Source organism: Palaemon carinicauda, chromosome 28 (assembly GCF_036898095.1).
Source record: "Palaemon carinicauda isolate YSFRI2023 chromosome 28, ASM3689809v2, whole genome shotgun sequence".
NCBI classification, from domain to species: Eukaryota; Metazoa; Arthropoda; class Malacostraca; order Decapoda; family Palaemonidae; genus Palaemon; species Palaemon carinicauda.
Window position 1 is genome coordinate 69,853,345 of NC_090752.1, and position 17,743 is coordinate 69,871,087.

General features: G+C 34.4%; 1 long non-coding RNA gene across 2 annotated transcripts in view; it reads right to left on the bottom strand.

The window, feature by feature from the left end:
• Nucleotides 1-17,743, bottom strand: part of LOC137622086 (uncharacterized) — a 276,733-nt gene that overhangs the window by 139,170 nt on the left and 119,820 nt on the right. The gene's annotated exons all lie outside the window — the stretch shown is intronic.

Genomic DNA, 17,743 nt, shown 5'->3' on the forward strand with positions numbered 1-17,743 from the left:
ACACCGATATCATTTAGTTTATATATACAAAAAATTAAAGAATATTCAATTAAAACCTTAAAAGTTGAATGTCATTATAAAAGTTAGATAGTTTCAGAAGACCTGCTTCTGAAATAAATCTAAAATTGCCACTTGCATAGTAGGACACATCATGTCCAAGAATCTTGGCAAGGATGAACCTGCCACCCTCACCTCGAGCCTCAAACAAATATCTATTTCTTAAGTTATTATAATTGGGGCATTCGGTCAACAAATGCCTCACTGTTAGAGGTACTAAACAGTCGTCACAATACGATTGGTGTTGGACCTTCAGCAGAAACTCGTGTGTCAACAGAGTGTGACCAATACGGAGACGACAAAGAAAAGTCTCCCATTTTCGGGGCATCATGTTATAACTCCAAGGAGATATGACATTTGTCCATGTTCCAGGATGCTCTGCACGGTATATAGGAATAATACCATGTGTTTATCTAAGAGACTGTCCTGTCATGTTCAAAAAGGCGCCATTCACGTCCACAATAACTACATTATATGTAAGGAAATAAGACATCAAGATCATCGGCCCCACTCGAGATTGCATGAGACTTTGAATACTTGAAGCTCTCCTCATATAGCGAGTAAATCGGCCCTTAATACTACCCAGATAACCAAGAAATGTTCCTTCTTCCCTCCTGTCGCTAGAACTACATACTGAGGAGTAACCCTAGCAACCATGACATCTCCAACCAAGACAAATCTACCGATCGAGACAACTACAACCAAGACAGCGAAATGACAGCATGGCTACTCTGGATACCCTCTCGGAGAACACTCCCACCAATCACAGCCCAGCTGTCAAGGGGCCAAAATGGTGCCTCAACACCCACGAGTAGGCAGGAAGGCAGTCTGACTGAACAACAGCCGGTCCCAGCGAGCGGTTTAGCCAACGAGAATTCACCACCCTATCCACGTCCCTATTCACTCCGCCCAAGATGCCTGAGGCAGTCAGTGTAAATCTGCTGCCTCTCCGCCTGAGCCAGAATTGCCATATTTAAGAAGTAGCTAACATCCTTTCCACCACTCTACTCCAGCTTGAGGAAGGGAGAAGACACTCTCGAAACGCGTAGCTTATTTGCTGTATTCTTTCACCCGACTTGTAAACTTTACATTAAAGCCTTGATTCGCCAATTACGCCTGCATTTGACTAACCACAATGAAGGATGACTTTTGCCTAATTACTGGCTATATGCAGAAATTCTAAAAAGAAGATAATAAGAGCCATTGAGAAGACTATAAAAGATAAATGCAACTGAGGCAGCCACTATTTATAAACAAAAATTGCCTGAAAAAGTGTCTAATATCCAAATAAAAATATAAAAAATAGCAATAATAATAATAATAATGTCTCCCAAAATGACCTTAATATTGGCTACTTAATACAATGTATGGGAGATAAATGATGCCAGAAAACGTTCCGAAACGCTCAGATGAGTTGCTTGTTGGGGCTAAGGAATTACTGCTAAACTAGAATAACATGTCTTTAATCCACCTATCAACAAAGTCAAGCTGTCTTGTAGTTTCTATCAGAAAATTTTCCTGAAATGTCCTTACATTATCACAAAGGATGATCCATATCAACCTTATACCTTACCTTACCTTATTTTTTGTTTGGGTTCCCCCAGGGCCCTCAGTGTGAGGCACCTCGTATATCCACCAGAGAGTTGCTTGTGCATCTTCCGGTGTAATTTGCATCTTCCAGTCTTGGATGGTCTGGGATGCATCTTAGGTATTTATCGAGCTTATTGTTAAACACGTTTACGCTCACTCCTCATATGTTTCTTAGATGAGCTGGCAGCACATTAAATAGTCGCTGCATTATCGATACTGGTGCGTAGTGGATTAATGTCCTGTGCGCCTTTCTTAGTTTACCTGGCATATTTTTTGGCACTATTAATCTACCTCGACTACTTTACACAAAGCATTAACAAAAGCAACACACACATATGAATATATACATATATAAGTACACACATAAATATACATACACATTTATATATATATCTATATATATATATATATATATGTGTGTGTGTGTGTGTGTGTGTGTACACAGTATTTGAACATACATGCAATGTTTTATATATATATATATATATATACACACACGTGTGTGTGTACACAGTATATGAGTAAACATGCAATGTTATATATATATTATATATATATATATAATATATATATATATATATATATAGATATAAAACATTGTATGTATGCTCATACACTGTGTACACACACACACACACACACATATATATATATATATATATAATATGTATATATATATAATATATATATATATATATATATATATGTACGTAAATATGTATATACTTATATATGCGTGTTGCTTTTGTTAATGCTTTGTGTGATGTAGCTTTTGAATATACTTGATATAGATCATCCTTTGTAATAATGTCAGGACATTTCAGGAAAATTTGCTGATAGAAACTACCTACAAAACGCTAGTTTCAGCAATTTGTGGGAGACTTGTTTTCCGAGTGGTTGTTGTTTAGCGTGACAAAAAATCTCTCTCTCTCTCTCTCTCTCTCTCTCTCTCTCTCTCTCTCTCTCTACATATATATATATATATATATATATACACACACACACATATATATATATATACAGTATATAAAATGAGAGAGAGAGAGAGAGAGAGAAAGAGAGAGAGAGAGAGAGAGAGAGAGAGAGAGAGAGAGAGATAAATCTATAAACAGTTAACAATCGCCATCATTTCCCTTCCACCTTCCAATGCAAGAATGACGAGGCTGTAAACCACTACATAAAAAAAAAAAAAAAAAAAAAAAAATTCCAAAGCATAACAGAAAAGTCCCATGTCTCAGCAGAAGAAATAAAATCCCCTCGGCTAAATTCTTTCAATTCTTCCAATTCTTTTATCGCACAGTGAGTGATGTCGGTAAATCAAGCCATGAACCTGTAATTGTCCTTGTAATGATGTCCAATTACGTTGGCCATTGGGATCGGGTGAGGGACGTTTATAAACACCTTCGACAAATAAGACGATCACGACTCGCAACCCCCCTCCTCCTCCTCCTCCCCCCTAACTTGAAGAAAAAACACCCTCCCAACCCCTCCCCCTTTCCCCCTCTAGCCACTCGCCAAAGATTTCTAGCACAACCCTCGTCACCTTTACGCATTTTTTTTTTCTTTTTCTACTCATTTAACACGAACTATATTATATAATTTCGCCTTCTCTCGTTATTCTGCTTCTTGACATTGCCACCCATCTCACTTTTCTTTTTCTAGGTAGAAGGTTGACCAATGCAGAAACCACCCTTTGAGATACTACCGCTAGAGAGTTATTGGGTCATTTGACTGGCCTGATAATACTACATTGGATCCCTCTCTCTGGTTACGGCTCATTTAATCCTTGCTGACGCATACAAAGAATAGTCTGGCCTATTTCTTACACATTCTCCTGTTTCCTCATACACTTGACAACACTGAAATTACCAAACAATTCTTCCTCTCTCAAGAGGTTAACTACTGCACTGTAATTGTTCAATGGCTACTTTCCTCTTGGTAAGGGTACTCCAAAATCAAACCTTTGTTCTCTAGTCTTGGGTAGTGCCATAGCCTCGGTACCATGGTCTTCAACTGTCTTTGGTTAGAGATCTCTTACTTTAGGGTACACCCGGGCACACTATTCTATCTTGTTTCTCTTCCTCTTATTATTGTGAAATTTTTATCCTCTTGTTACTTACAAGTTTTTATAGTTAATATATGAGAGACTTATTTTAATGTTATTATTATTCTTAAATTTCTCATGTAGTTTTTCCTTATTTCCATTCATCATTGGACTATTTTCCCTGTTGGAGCTCTTGGGCTTATAGCATCCTGTTTTTTCAACTAGCGTTGTAGCTCAGCATGTAATAATAATAATAATAATAATAATAATAATAATAATAATAATAATAATAATAATAAGCTCAGCATGTAATAATAATAATAATAATAATAATAATAATAATAATAATAATAATGGCCTATTTTGCCCCAAATGTCTTTCAAGTGTCTTATTTGTTTTATCACAAATGTAATTTTCCCTTTCATTAAATCTTACATTTATTCATTTACTATATATCCCACCACCTTCCACCGTTTAAGACTCCTTTTATTCATTCTACATCAATATTACTTCCTCCTCCTCTTCCTTTTAAAACATTATGCTTTTTTTACTCCTACTATCTATTCATGTTCCTTTATTTCCTTTCTTCTTTAAGTGCCTATCCTCCTTTCATTTTCCTGGACACATTTTTTTAAACCTGATTGTCAAAAGGGGAGATATAATTCCGCGAGTGGCTTTTAAAGGCCGCTCATGAATGGCAGAGGCAAGAGACAGTGACATTGCCCTATCAAGCAGGACACTGCCCTAGATTGACCATATTACATATGATCAGCGCCCAAGCCCCCTCTAAACCCAAGCTAGGATCAAGGAGAGCCATGCAATGGATACTGATGACTCAGCAGATAGACCTATAGGCTCCCTCAAACTCCCTATCCTTAGCTCACACGTACGGTGAGGTTGCTGCGACCAAAGGAACAAACGAGTCTGAGCGGGACTCGAACCCCAGTCCGGCAATCACCAGGAAAGGACGGTACCTCCAGACCACCACAACTTATAGAAATTTGAAATTTCAATTATATCTACTTTTCAATTTAACTTGAGGCAAATTTTAAGACAGTAAAAAAAAAATGCAGCTATAGAATGACATCAATATTGTAATTACAGATATGTCGTAATAATGAAAATATTATTAACAAGCGACTAGCCATTATGTTCTGCATACACAACAGACAGCAATACAATGAAGTTAACATTCTCGATTCCCAGTTATTTTCTTATATGATTTTCACGGACCTCTTTTTATGAACCAGCATGATGTAAATAGAAGAATTGGCTTCCCTTTCTGAGACAATAAAACATGGTAGGTATATATATATTGTAGGTATGTATGTATGTAAATATATATAATATATATATATAATATATATATAATATATATATAATATATATATATATATATATATATATACATACACACATATTACTAACACTCATGATTTTAATCAATGTAAATATCATCCAAAATGGAATTTTAATACCAAATTCTACCTTTAGGAATGTAAATTATATCCACTGGAAATTCATTTATGAGAAATGCTTCTGGCTGGGCAAGAATTCGAACCTATGCCTCTGAGTCGAAACAAATGCCAGGAGGGAACCTTACCAACCTTGGTATCAAATGAGATGTAAGCTCAAGTCCACTGAACTTATTCCTGCCGAATTCAGGAATCTGTTCTCAAGACTTGAAATCATACCATTTCCACCATATTAGTAAGTTTGTAAATGTAAATTATTTATGTATAGCAAAAACAACAAATGAAGCCATGTCTAGTCCACTGCAAGACAACGGCCTCAGACATGTCCTTAGTGATGTTGGGGTTTGACTGTTTTCATAACCACGCTGGCTCCTCCGGATTGGTGATGGTGGGAGACTTCAGTTTGAACGCTAACAACAAACTAACCTGGTATGGGTGGACCAACCAGTACAGCTTTACTGATCATAGTGATACACAAACCATTTTACCACGTTAAGGTATACATACAGTATATACTACATATCTATAGAGAGAGATACATATCTGTATGTGAACATATATCACAAGCACACGTGATTTCAATTAATGTAAATATCACCCATGAATGGCATTTAATACCGAATTCTATCTTGGGAATATACATCCACTAGGAATTCATTTAGATAGCTCAGTCGGTATGGTCTCTGCAGGCATGGTTTCCAGCCGAACAGGTGGGGGTTCGAATCTCCACCCGGCCGAAGCTGTTACCATAAAATGAATTCCAAGTGGATATATATTCCCTAGATAGAATTCGGTATTAAATGCCATTCGTGGGTGATATTTACATACCTGTATGTATGTATGTGTATATATTTATATATAAATATAAATACATATATATATGTATTATATTATATATATAATCCAAATACAGTAAATAAAATGAGAGAGAGAGAGAGAGAGAGAGAGAGAGAGAGAGAGAGAGAGATACAGTAGCCCTGCAATGCATTATAAAAATGACAGGGATTACCACGCGACTCTCCCGTCTCCCTCATCTCACTATAATTATTAACCTTCTTCCATCATCTGCACTTATCCATCAATAGGAATCACAAGGCACTTATTATTAAGCACCGATTGTTATAGACCAGTAGAGGAGGAGGAGGAGGAGGAAGAGGAGGAGGAGGAGGCCCCAAGGACTTTATCTTTGGGTAGACATCGCTTATTATGTAACTGACTAGTTACAGAAAAGTCATTATAACGAACTAGTCATTATGGAGCCACTAGAGAGAACCTTCTAGGAGGAGGAGGAGGAGAAGGAGGAGGAGGTAAACATTCCTTTAACCCATTACTTTCAGAAGATGTACTTGGAAAAAAAACTAGTTCGTCAGCTAAGGAATTGTGAGCTAGACTATAGATAACGTATCTAGAAATAAATAAAATATCTAAAATAGACAAACAGTACTTCTAAAATATTTCAATCAAAGGCTTCAATTTAAAAATATAGAAAGCTCGAATATGATAAAGTTAGCAAGTACGATTCCAAGTGTAATAAAATAGAAATAAAAAAGTGATGTAAATATCTCAAACAAAGAGAAAGTAAAATAAAATGTATCTAATATAATGAAGAGAAAGTGTCTAGCCATCTATCTATATATATATAAATGTATGTATATATATATATATATATATATATATATATATATATATATATATATATATATATATATATATATATATATATATAGTATATATATATATATATATATATATACTGTATGTATATATATCCGGTCATGCCAGCACTCGGATAGGGAGGAAAGGAAGTAGTCCTACCCTAGTGAGAGGGGTTGTGTGGTAGGCATATCCATCGGAATATTTAGCCATCTTTTTTGACGGACAGCGTACACTAGTCATTAAATATCCTCCATACAACTATGGCAGCACTACCAACTACCAACGAGGTCATCAAAGTCATTGAAGAGAGGGAGGCCATTAAAGACACAGAAATAGGGGAGGTCATGAGCCATTGAAGGATCACAGGTCATAAAGTTATGAAAGAATGAAGGGTCATGAAGTCGTGAGTCATAGAAGGACCAAAGTTCATAAAGTATGAGTCATTGAAGGATGAATGGATATAAAGCCTTGAATCATTGAAGGATCAAAGGTCATAAAATATGAGTCACTGAAGGATGAAAGAATATAAAGCCTTGAGTCATTGAAGGATCAAAGGTGATAAAGTATGAGTCATTGAAGGATGAAGGGATAAAGTCATGAGTCATTGAAGGATGAAGGGATAAAGTCATGAGTCACTGAATGATGAAAGGTCATAAGTCATTGAAGGATGAGATCATAAAAGTCATTTATGGAAGGTCATGGAAATCATTGAAGGATGACCGGTCATAAAATTCCCTGAAAGATGAGAGGTCATAAAAATCATTAAAAAATGATTGGTCATAAAAGTCATTGAAGGATGAGAGGTCATAAAAGTCATTGAAGGATGAGAGGTCATAAAAGTCAGCAAACAAATAATCATAGAGTTCCAAAGATCAAACACGAGAGGAGATGACCAGGAAGGGAATACTTGACTAGGAGGAACTAGGCAAAGTCATTGACCTCTGCAAAGATTAATCGTAATGAAACATCATGGAAAAATATACAGGAAACTTCACAGTGACAAAAATGAATTTACTTTTTTCTTTTTGATCAATAAGAAAAATTACCTGCAGCTTTTCCTTCATCTTCTCTACTATAAAATCAATCATTTCACTCTTTTGTTCAAAGATTTAAGATAATCAGTTTTATTCTTTCACCTCAGGGCTGGAATTGAACTTAACCTTTATCAAGCAAATAAAATAAATTGTATACTTCTTATGGGTTAGAACTAAATACACCGTTTATTCTCTTTTCATTCCAGGCTTAATATTCTATTGATTATTCAACAAATAAAAAAAAAAGTTTACTTCTCATATTAGAATTAAATAAACCGTTTTTTTAGTCCAAGCTTAATAAAAAAAATAGGCTACTTCTTATATTAGAACTAAATAAAACGTTTATTCTTTTATCCCAGATTTAAAATTCTATTGTTTATCCAACAAATAAAACATAGTTTACGTCTGATATTTTAGAACTAAATAAACCTTTTATATTTTTTTCATTCCAGGACTAAAATTTCAACCTTTCATTCATGAGCTTAAACCAATCGTTCCCTTCTTTCAGTCAACATCTATAATTCCTCATTTAATACTTACATTCCAAGGCTGCAATTTATCATTTCCTTCTTCCACTCAAAACTTCACCGTAAAATAAATAGTTTTCCTTCTGTCATCCCAGAGCTAAAATTAATCTTCGGACCTTCACTGCATGATACAAACTAGCACACTCTGAGGGATCCTCCTTATCGTGTGTGTCCATCACTGCACAACATGCAACATTTAGATTACCAGGTGCAAGTTTATCTTTTTTTCTGAGGCGTGTATACTTTTATCCCACTTGCTATTTGCTGTGAGTTGGAGGGCCATCAACCCAAGAAGATAATTTCATGTAATTTAATGGTATTACTATTCATGAAATATTTTATTGCAGTTTATTTATTTCCTTGTTTCCTTTCCTCGCGGGGGGCTATTTACCCTGTTCGAGCCCTTGGGCTTATAGCATCTTCCTTTTCCAACTAGGATTATAGCCTAGTTTGTAATAATAATAATAATAATAATAATAATAATAATAATAATAATAATAATAATAATAATAATAATTCAAACTAGAAAATACGAAACTTATTTTCGCGGTATTCACATATCAAATTCCTTAAAACTAGTTAGATTTCCCCAGTCGTCTCTATCTTGAGCTTTTAAATCAATACTTCTCCATTCATCATCTCCAACTCCACGCTTCCTAGTCCTTAGCCATGTAGGCCTGAATCCCCCAACTTTTCTAGTGCCTTATGTGCGTTTGTGTGTATATGCGCATATATACACATCTATCGATCTATCTATATAAATATATATATAAATATATATATATATATATATATATATACATATATATATATATATATATATATATATATATATATATATATATATATGTATATATATATACACACACACACACACACACGAGTACTTCCTCCTCCTCTTTGCTGTGAGAGGTGGAGAGAAGTTCATTCGAACTGATTGATTAAGAAAATTCAAGCCCAAATCATTAATCCTCCTAAGATAGTAACTCTTATTTACATAAAATGTAAAGATAAATACTAAAACTATCATATCATTCTATTTGATTTATGCTAATACTAATCTGTATAGGATTCCTTTATAACGACATTTTGTAACTTTAATAACACCATTCCCCATCGAATTTCAGACTTTACATGAAATAAATATCAAACGAGATCGCAATTTTGTATAGAAAACGACAAACAAACAATAATCAAAACTATTCTTCATACCATCTGATATTAAATCGATATTTGGCATATAAAAAACTCAAATTATAAAACTTCAACCCTTCTGAGAACAAATCTACTTTGTTTTATTATCATAATCTACCTTCGAATGATTTTAAAGGTTTAAAGGTCGGTCATGAATGGCAGAGGCAAGGGACAGTGACAATACTCTAACAGGATAATGCCTTAGAAAGTAACCATATATACATACGATCAGCACCTAGGATGCTTTCCACGCAAATTAAGATTAAGGAGTGCCGGGTAATAGCTGCTGGTGACTCAGTAGGTAGACCTATAGGCACTCCTAAACCACCTTTCCTAACATACAAGAATGGTGATGTTGCATACACAACGAGAAAATATCGAGGTTGAGCTAGTCTCGAAACCCAGTCTAGCAGATCACCCGGAAGGAAGAAAAACTATTTCCTAATTTGAAAGCATTAAGTAAAACCATACAGATTGCATATCATCAATAACCCTACCCGACCCCAACCCCCAAAAAGTGACAAAACGGTCAACTTATCCGATTACTAATTCCACTCGTTTTATTCATAAATATCTTAGCAAGACGGCAAACAATACACCCTTTGATAGCTTATGCAGGAAGGTATAATTTAAAAAGGATCGTTGCACGCTACATAGATTCAACCTTGCAATGGCAATCGCATGTCATTTCAAAAAACCTGCTCAGGTTTTTTCATCATCAATATGGCAATAGACATTTCCCCTTTGCTTGACAGAAAGGGAGATACGTAGTGAGCTGTTATCAATTAAGGATTCAACTTACGTTGGAATTCCGAGAGGAGGAGGTTGTATCACAAAATAATACTTTGTCTTATGAGAGAGAGAGAGAGAGAGAGAGAGAGAGAGAGAGAGAGAGAGAGAGAGAGAGAGAGAGAGAGAGAGGGGGGGTTATTGGTGGCGGGTGAAACCTAAATAACTCCTTGACCAACGCTGTGTGTAGGCTACAAATGAGGGAAATTATTCTTTCAAATACTCACTAAAGACATTTTTAATTGAAGTTTTGAATTCAGAGAAGTGAAGCCGTTTTACCAATTTGCAACTCTTGCGTTTCGTGACAGTACATTCTCAAAGCATTATAAATCACTACTCTACATATTAAAAGAACAACAGCATGAAATAGGGAATTTTCCAAGGCAAAGCAGTGGATTGAGAAAATAACTGAATGAAAGAGAGAATAAATGAATAAAAGTATTAATTAATTATCAAAGGATATCTTAAGATATAACATGGGGTCTTATACTGCAAGATACAGTTAATGACATCGAAAATGTCCTCACAATTTATCCCGTTTTAAAGTCGCTCATAAATGGCAGAAGCAAGGGACAGTGATAGTGCCCTAGTTGGACAATGACCTGGAGACTGACTATAGACAGATGATCAGCGGCCATGCTAGGACCAGGGAGGGCAAGGCCATAGCTGCTGATGACTCACCACGAAGACCTATAAACTCCCCAAACCACCAATCCTTAGCTCACAAGGATGGTGAGATTGCACATACTACAAGAAACTAGCAAGCAAGAGCGGGTCTCGAACCCCAATCTAGCATACCGCCAGGCAGGGACGTTTTCAATAGTGGAAAACGAAATTAAGTGAACAAATAGAAATAAACACAAAGAAATATGTTCTTCAAGTATTTTGGGATGACCATAAAAATCAGTTGTCAGATAAGACAAAACCAGTTAGTGGTGGAGCGCATGGTAAAGGGGGTGGGGGATGTGTGGGGCTATAATTGTACATCAAAATATAATTTCCTGTCACTGAGGGATGTAGGACTAAAATTATACATCAAAATATCATTTCCTCATCTTCCCTAAATCACATAGTTTTTTTTTTTTTTTCAAACAAATCAACGGTAAAAGTCGCAGACACACTTCTTTTACACATTACTTTATTCCGCTCTAAGAACCGACAAAATAGAGCAAACTGAATTTTATTTTAATTACATTGAATTGCTAGAACGTATCGCAAAAAATGTGAAAATAGGGAGATTGAATTCATAATCTGAATCGGGAAGATAATATATTTTATAAACTTCCAAGTTCGACGACTGTTCTCTCCATAAAAACATCAAACTTTTCCTCTTGTTTCAGCCTGTTTTTTCTTTATCTCTCAACAATCCACCTGTACATACGCATGCCTTACAATACGCAGTCAAGTTTGTGTGTGTGTATGTGTGATAAACACACACACACACACACATATATATATATATATATATATATATATATATATATATATATATATATATATATACACACACACATATATATATATATATATATATATATTATATATATATATATGATTCTTTTAACGGCCATTTATAAAGACATGAGTGACAGGCAAAGGACTACACTTGTGTACAGACCGAATTGAGAAAAAACTATTAGGGGTCATACATAAAAAGGCCTATAATCGCAAAGGATGTAATAGAAAGGCCTCTTCAAAGAAAGGAAGGTTTGGGCCTCAAGCAGGGAACTGGGAAAAGTGAATTTCACATTATCATCATTATCCAGAGTAGTGGTAAAGTTGTCTGCTTTCAGTTAAAGTATCATCAGAATAGATGCTCCACAGAACATCAGCAGGGAAAGCCCACCCCGCACTGTGGTATACAACCACAGCAATGGCATCCCCAATAAACAGCTTAAAATCATAGTCCCCGGCTGGGATCGACCTGCTGTCATACGAATGCTAGGCGAACACGTTACCACTGCACTAGCCAGGAGGCTCTAGTAGTAGTATTACAAAAATATAATCCACATTTGTCTTTAACTATCATTATTACTAGTATGCGCGATCAGTCAAAAATGACAGTTCAATATATCGATTGTTATGAACACACACGCGATCCCCTTCACCAGGGTATGACTACTACCTCTCCCCCTACCCGAGGGACGGGGAGAGCTTTGCGTTACCTCAAACAAATATATATATATATATATATATATATATATATATATATATATATATATATAGTATCTAATATATTTATACATACACACACATATATATACATACATATATATATATATATATATATATATATATATGATTAACAGAGGCCCTTTGCGTCAATAGGCGTAGGAAGATATATATATATATATATATATATATATATATATATATATACATACATAAATATGTATACATATATATGTATATATATATATATATATGTATTTATACATATATATATATATATATATATATATATATATATATATATATATATATATATCCAGACACTTGCTCTCTACTATATAGGAGAAATTATTTTCATAGAAAAACTGCTTATGCAACAAGAATAAAAACCATAGAAAAACAGCCAAACCTTCTATAGATAATGAGGCCCATAAGAAAAAATTTAAAATACAATTAGAAGAAACAAACAAACGAAAGATAAATTAAATTCCGGACCAGTCACTTACCAGCTGATCCAAAATGTATATTTAAAAACCTATATCAAAAACACGTCGAAAGGGAGATAAAAACTAGTATTTAGAGTGGAAATTAAAAATCTGTCATCCAGATTTGTCAACTTTATGTGCATCCTTTAGCAGATCCTATAGTGTTAATGAGGAGAAAGATGATTGACAAGACAATATATCAATAGGGTGTGGGTATCATGAACTTCATCTAGCTACTACCATTACATAGACAATAACAATAATGATAATAATATTTCTGTTTATTGAACAAATTCAAAGCGAATTAAAAAGTTTTAGATAGCTCCGATAATCTCCTCTATATAATGAGCTAGTGTCTGACTATATACTGTGTTTATATGTATATGTATATGTGTGTATATATATATATATATATATATATATATATATATATATATATATATATATATCCTTTGGGTAAGGGGGGAAAAAGTAGTCTTACCCTGGTGAGAGGGGTTGTAACTAGAAAAGGAGGTGCGAGTGGGAAGGATTGAATCGATGTGGGCGTGTTTATGTGTCTGAATACTTAGCCGACACTTTTGACGGGTCGCGTACACTAGCCTTTTCCAATAACTTACAATATGTGGAATTAATGAGTAATTTCATCCCATTATAAACAATGCTTATAATGATTACAATCCAAATTATTCTTTACCTAAATCTAAAAAGGGCAGAATAACACGCCCGTACGCAAAGGCCATTACAGCGCCCACCCAGGGACCCGCCCACCAAGGGAAGACGACGCAAAATTCCTCCGGTGGACGTCAAGAGATGCCGCGTCATCCAGAAGCGCTTCTTAGTATGAGTCAGTCCAGTGTATCATCTGAGTCAGTAAATTCATAACCTCAAAACCAGCACCACAGAAAACCTCCCCGGGCGGCAACAAGTAATTCTGTCCTGTCCTCGGGGAGATTTGGAGAGGAGAGAGAGAGAAGAAAAAAAAAAAATGAAAATCTTGGAATATTCACCCTTCGATTGAATGCGAGAAGGTTTCGTTTGCCTGATGCATGGAACGCAAATGCTCTTGAAGTTCTTTATGGGCATATAATGGACAGTTCTCTCTCTCTCTCTCTCTCTCTCTCTCTCTCTCTCTCTCTCTCTCTCTCTCTCTCTCTCTCTCTCTCTCTCATTATAAATATATATATATATATATATATATATATATATATATATATATATATATATATATATATATATATATATATATATATATATATATATATAAATATATATATAAATATATATATATATATATATATATATATATATATATATATATATATATATATATATATATATATATATATATATATATATATATATATATATATATATTTATATATATAAAACATACATGCATACATACACAAATATGAATATATACATATACAACAAAAAATCTAGCGATTTCAAGTCCACTGCAGGACAAAGGCCTCAGACATGTTCTTAGTCATATTTAAGGCTTGGTCATTCTCATCACCACGTTGACCTTGCAGATTGGAGATAGTGAAGGATTTTAATCTGATCGCTCACAGCACATTAACCTAGTAAGGGTGGCCCTCACTAGTAGGCTACAGCTTTGCTGATCATAGTGATACGCAATTATATCTATCCACTTTTCATTAAAACTCGACAAAATTAACAATGTTCCTCTAAAATAAACAGAACCAATAAACAAAGTTGAAAACGATGAGATTTTCTGCAATCATTGCAAATCATATCAGAGAACATTCGAAAATCAAGCATTTCAGCGTTAATTGCATGTAAGTTGCATAGTCAATTATTTATTTCATGAAAGAGTACATGGATTAAGTTCTTCATGACCAAGATATTTCCAAGATTGAACCATCGTTTTTTATTTTTATCTTAAGTGATAAAGCGGCTATCTCGTCCACCTCCTTTAGAAAAATAAGTGCTCATTTTCCTTATTAACAACAGAAAGTTGAATGTTCTTTATTTTTCCAATTTTATGCATTATCGTAACTTTTACCCTATCTCCAAAACACACAAGAATCCTCCCCTACTTGATAAAGACCATGTGTCAGGCTATATATATATAAATATATTTCTTTCCTGTCACGCGGAGAGGCATTGCCGAACGTATGACAACTGGGTCTTTCCCCGTCCCTCGGACAAAGAGTAGTCATATCCTGGTGAGAGGGGGTACCGCTAGAGGTACACTCAGAAACCACACACTCCCATAAATTGCCGAACCAGGAAAGAGAGAAGGGGTGGGAAGGGTTGTATCTGTGTGTGTGCGGTTATCTAAATATTTAGACGTCACTTTTGTCGGGCCGTGTACACTACAGTAGTAAGAAATAAATATTTGACCGTCTCCTTAATCATACTAATAGAAGGGTGTAATTAATTTGGACACAAGATCAAGAAATAGGGTCATGTATGCCATTTAGCGCAGGGGAAAACCAAGCCGTTATGATGTTAAGATAGTATAAATATGACTGATGCTCGCATTTCAACTAATGCTCGTAACTTTGTTTTTAAATAATACTGCTGTTTGTTTTCGGAAGAAATTGGGAGTACTGTTTTAGGTGAACAGTTATTCATCTTGAGGAAACAAAGGATGAAACACATTCCAAACTTCATCATCCTCCTCATCTCCTCCTACGCCTATTGACGCAAAGGGCCTCGGTTAGATTTCGCCAGTCGTCTCTATCTTGACCTTTTAATTCAATAATTCTCCATTCATCATCTCCTACTTCACGATTCTTGTTCTCAGCCATGTAGGCCTGGGTCTTCCAACTCTTCTAGTGCCTTGAGGAGCCCAGTTAAACGTTTGGTGAACTAATCTCTCTTGGGGAGTGCGAAGAACATGCCCAAACCATCTCCATCGACCCTTCATCATGAACTCATCCACATATGAGACTCGAGTAATCTCTCTTATAGTTTCATTACTAATCCTGGCCTTCCATTTAACTCCCAATAACCCTCTGAGGGCTTTGTTTTCAAATCTACTAAATCTGTTGGAGATTGTTTCATTTCTATACCAAGATTCACGTCCATACAGTAGCACCAATCTCACTAAACTGATATATAGTTTTATTTTTGCATGTAATTTCACACGATTTGGTTTGCAAATTTTACTTAACCTAGCCATTGTCTGATTTGCGTATTCAATCTTTCACAAAACTCTAATTCTAAAGACCCTTGAATGATTCTGCCTCATTAATCCTTTCTCCTTCCAATGAAATTTCATCTTCCATTGAATACTCCGTTCTCATCATTTCTGTCTTTCTTCTATTTATGTTGAGCCCAACCTCGTGTGATATTTCATGCATTCTGGTAAGCAAGCATTGTAAATCCTGTGGTGCTCTACTAATAAAGACAGCATCATCAGCATACTCTAGGTCAGCTAATTTCCTGTTACCAATCAGTCCAATACTTCCCTACCATCATCGACTGTTCTACGCATTACAAAATCCATGAGGAGAATAAACAACATAGGTGACAACACACATTCCCTTGGAGTACCCTTTATGCCTGAGGTGCTAAGTCAATGGAACCTCAGTTTCTTAAGTCTGGGTTCCATTCCCCGCCCGACCAGAAGCTATTTTCTTTAAGTTAATTTCCCCTTAGGTTTCTGATCCCGAGGTAGAGAGAATCCAGATAGGAGTATATATGGCTTATATGAATATACAGTGTATATATATATATATATATATATATATACACATATATATACATACACACACACACACACACACACACACACACATATATATATATATATATATATATATATACACAAACACACACATTGTATATATATATATATATATATATATATATATATATATATATATATATATATATATATATATATATACATATGTATAAATGACATGAAGTTAATCAAAACAAATACCAGTACTCCACTTTAAATAAGTAATATTCATCAAGTGATCAAGTTTTACTAGTAAACTGACGATCAAGAACAACTTTTGATAATAGTGTTCTTTGAGTTTCAAGATAGGAAAGAGCTCTATCTTGGAAGAGCTCAATCTCTATTTCCTTTAAATTATAAAGAGAGATACTTACTTTTCAAGAATCAATTAGCCATAGTTTCTTAATGAATAGAAATAAAATAAATCCCTCAATTACCGACGATAACAGCGCTCTCTCATTTACTGCATACAATAGCAACATTACTAAATTTGCATACAATGAAAGCTTATCTAAGGCAAGATTCGTTAGGTTGTTAATTAAGTTGAGGTATCTTAGTTCTGGCAAAGATAGGTATGGTGAGGTTTGGTAGGGTTAAGCTCCGGTAACGTTAGACTGAAATTGCTAATAAAATAGTGAATTTCGAAAAAGTCATTACAGGATATATATATATATATATATATATATATATATATATATATATATATATATATATAAATTATATAGAGACATATATATACATACTTATTTATATACATATATATATAATTCATATATATATATATATATATATATATATATATTCATATATATATATTGTAGATATATACAGTATATATTCATATATATATTATAGATATATACAGTATATATATATATATATATATATATATATATATATATATATATATACTTATATATATATATATACATACATATAAAGTTAGACAACGTTTTGCCCTCCCCACACCGCCCACCGAAGTCCCTTAATTTTCGAAAA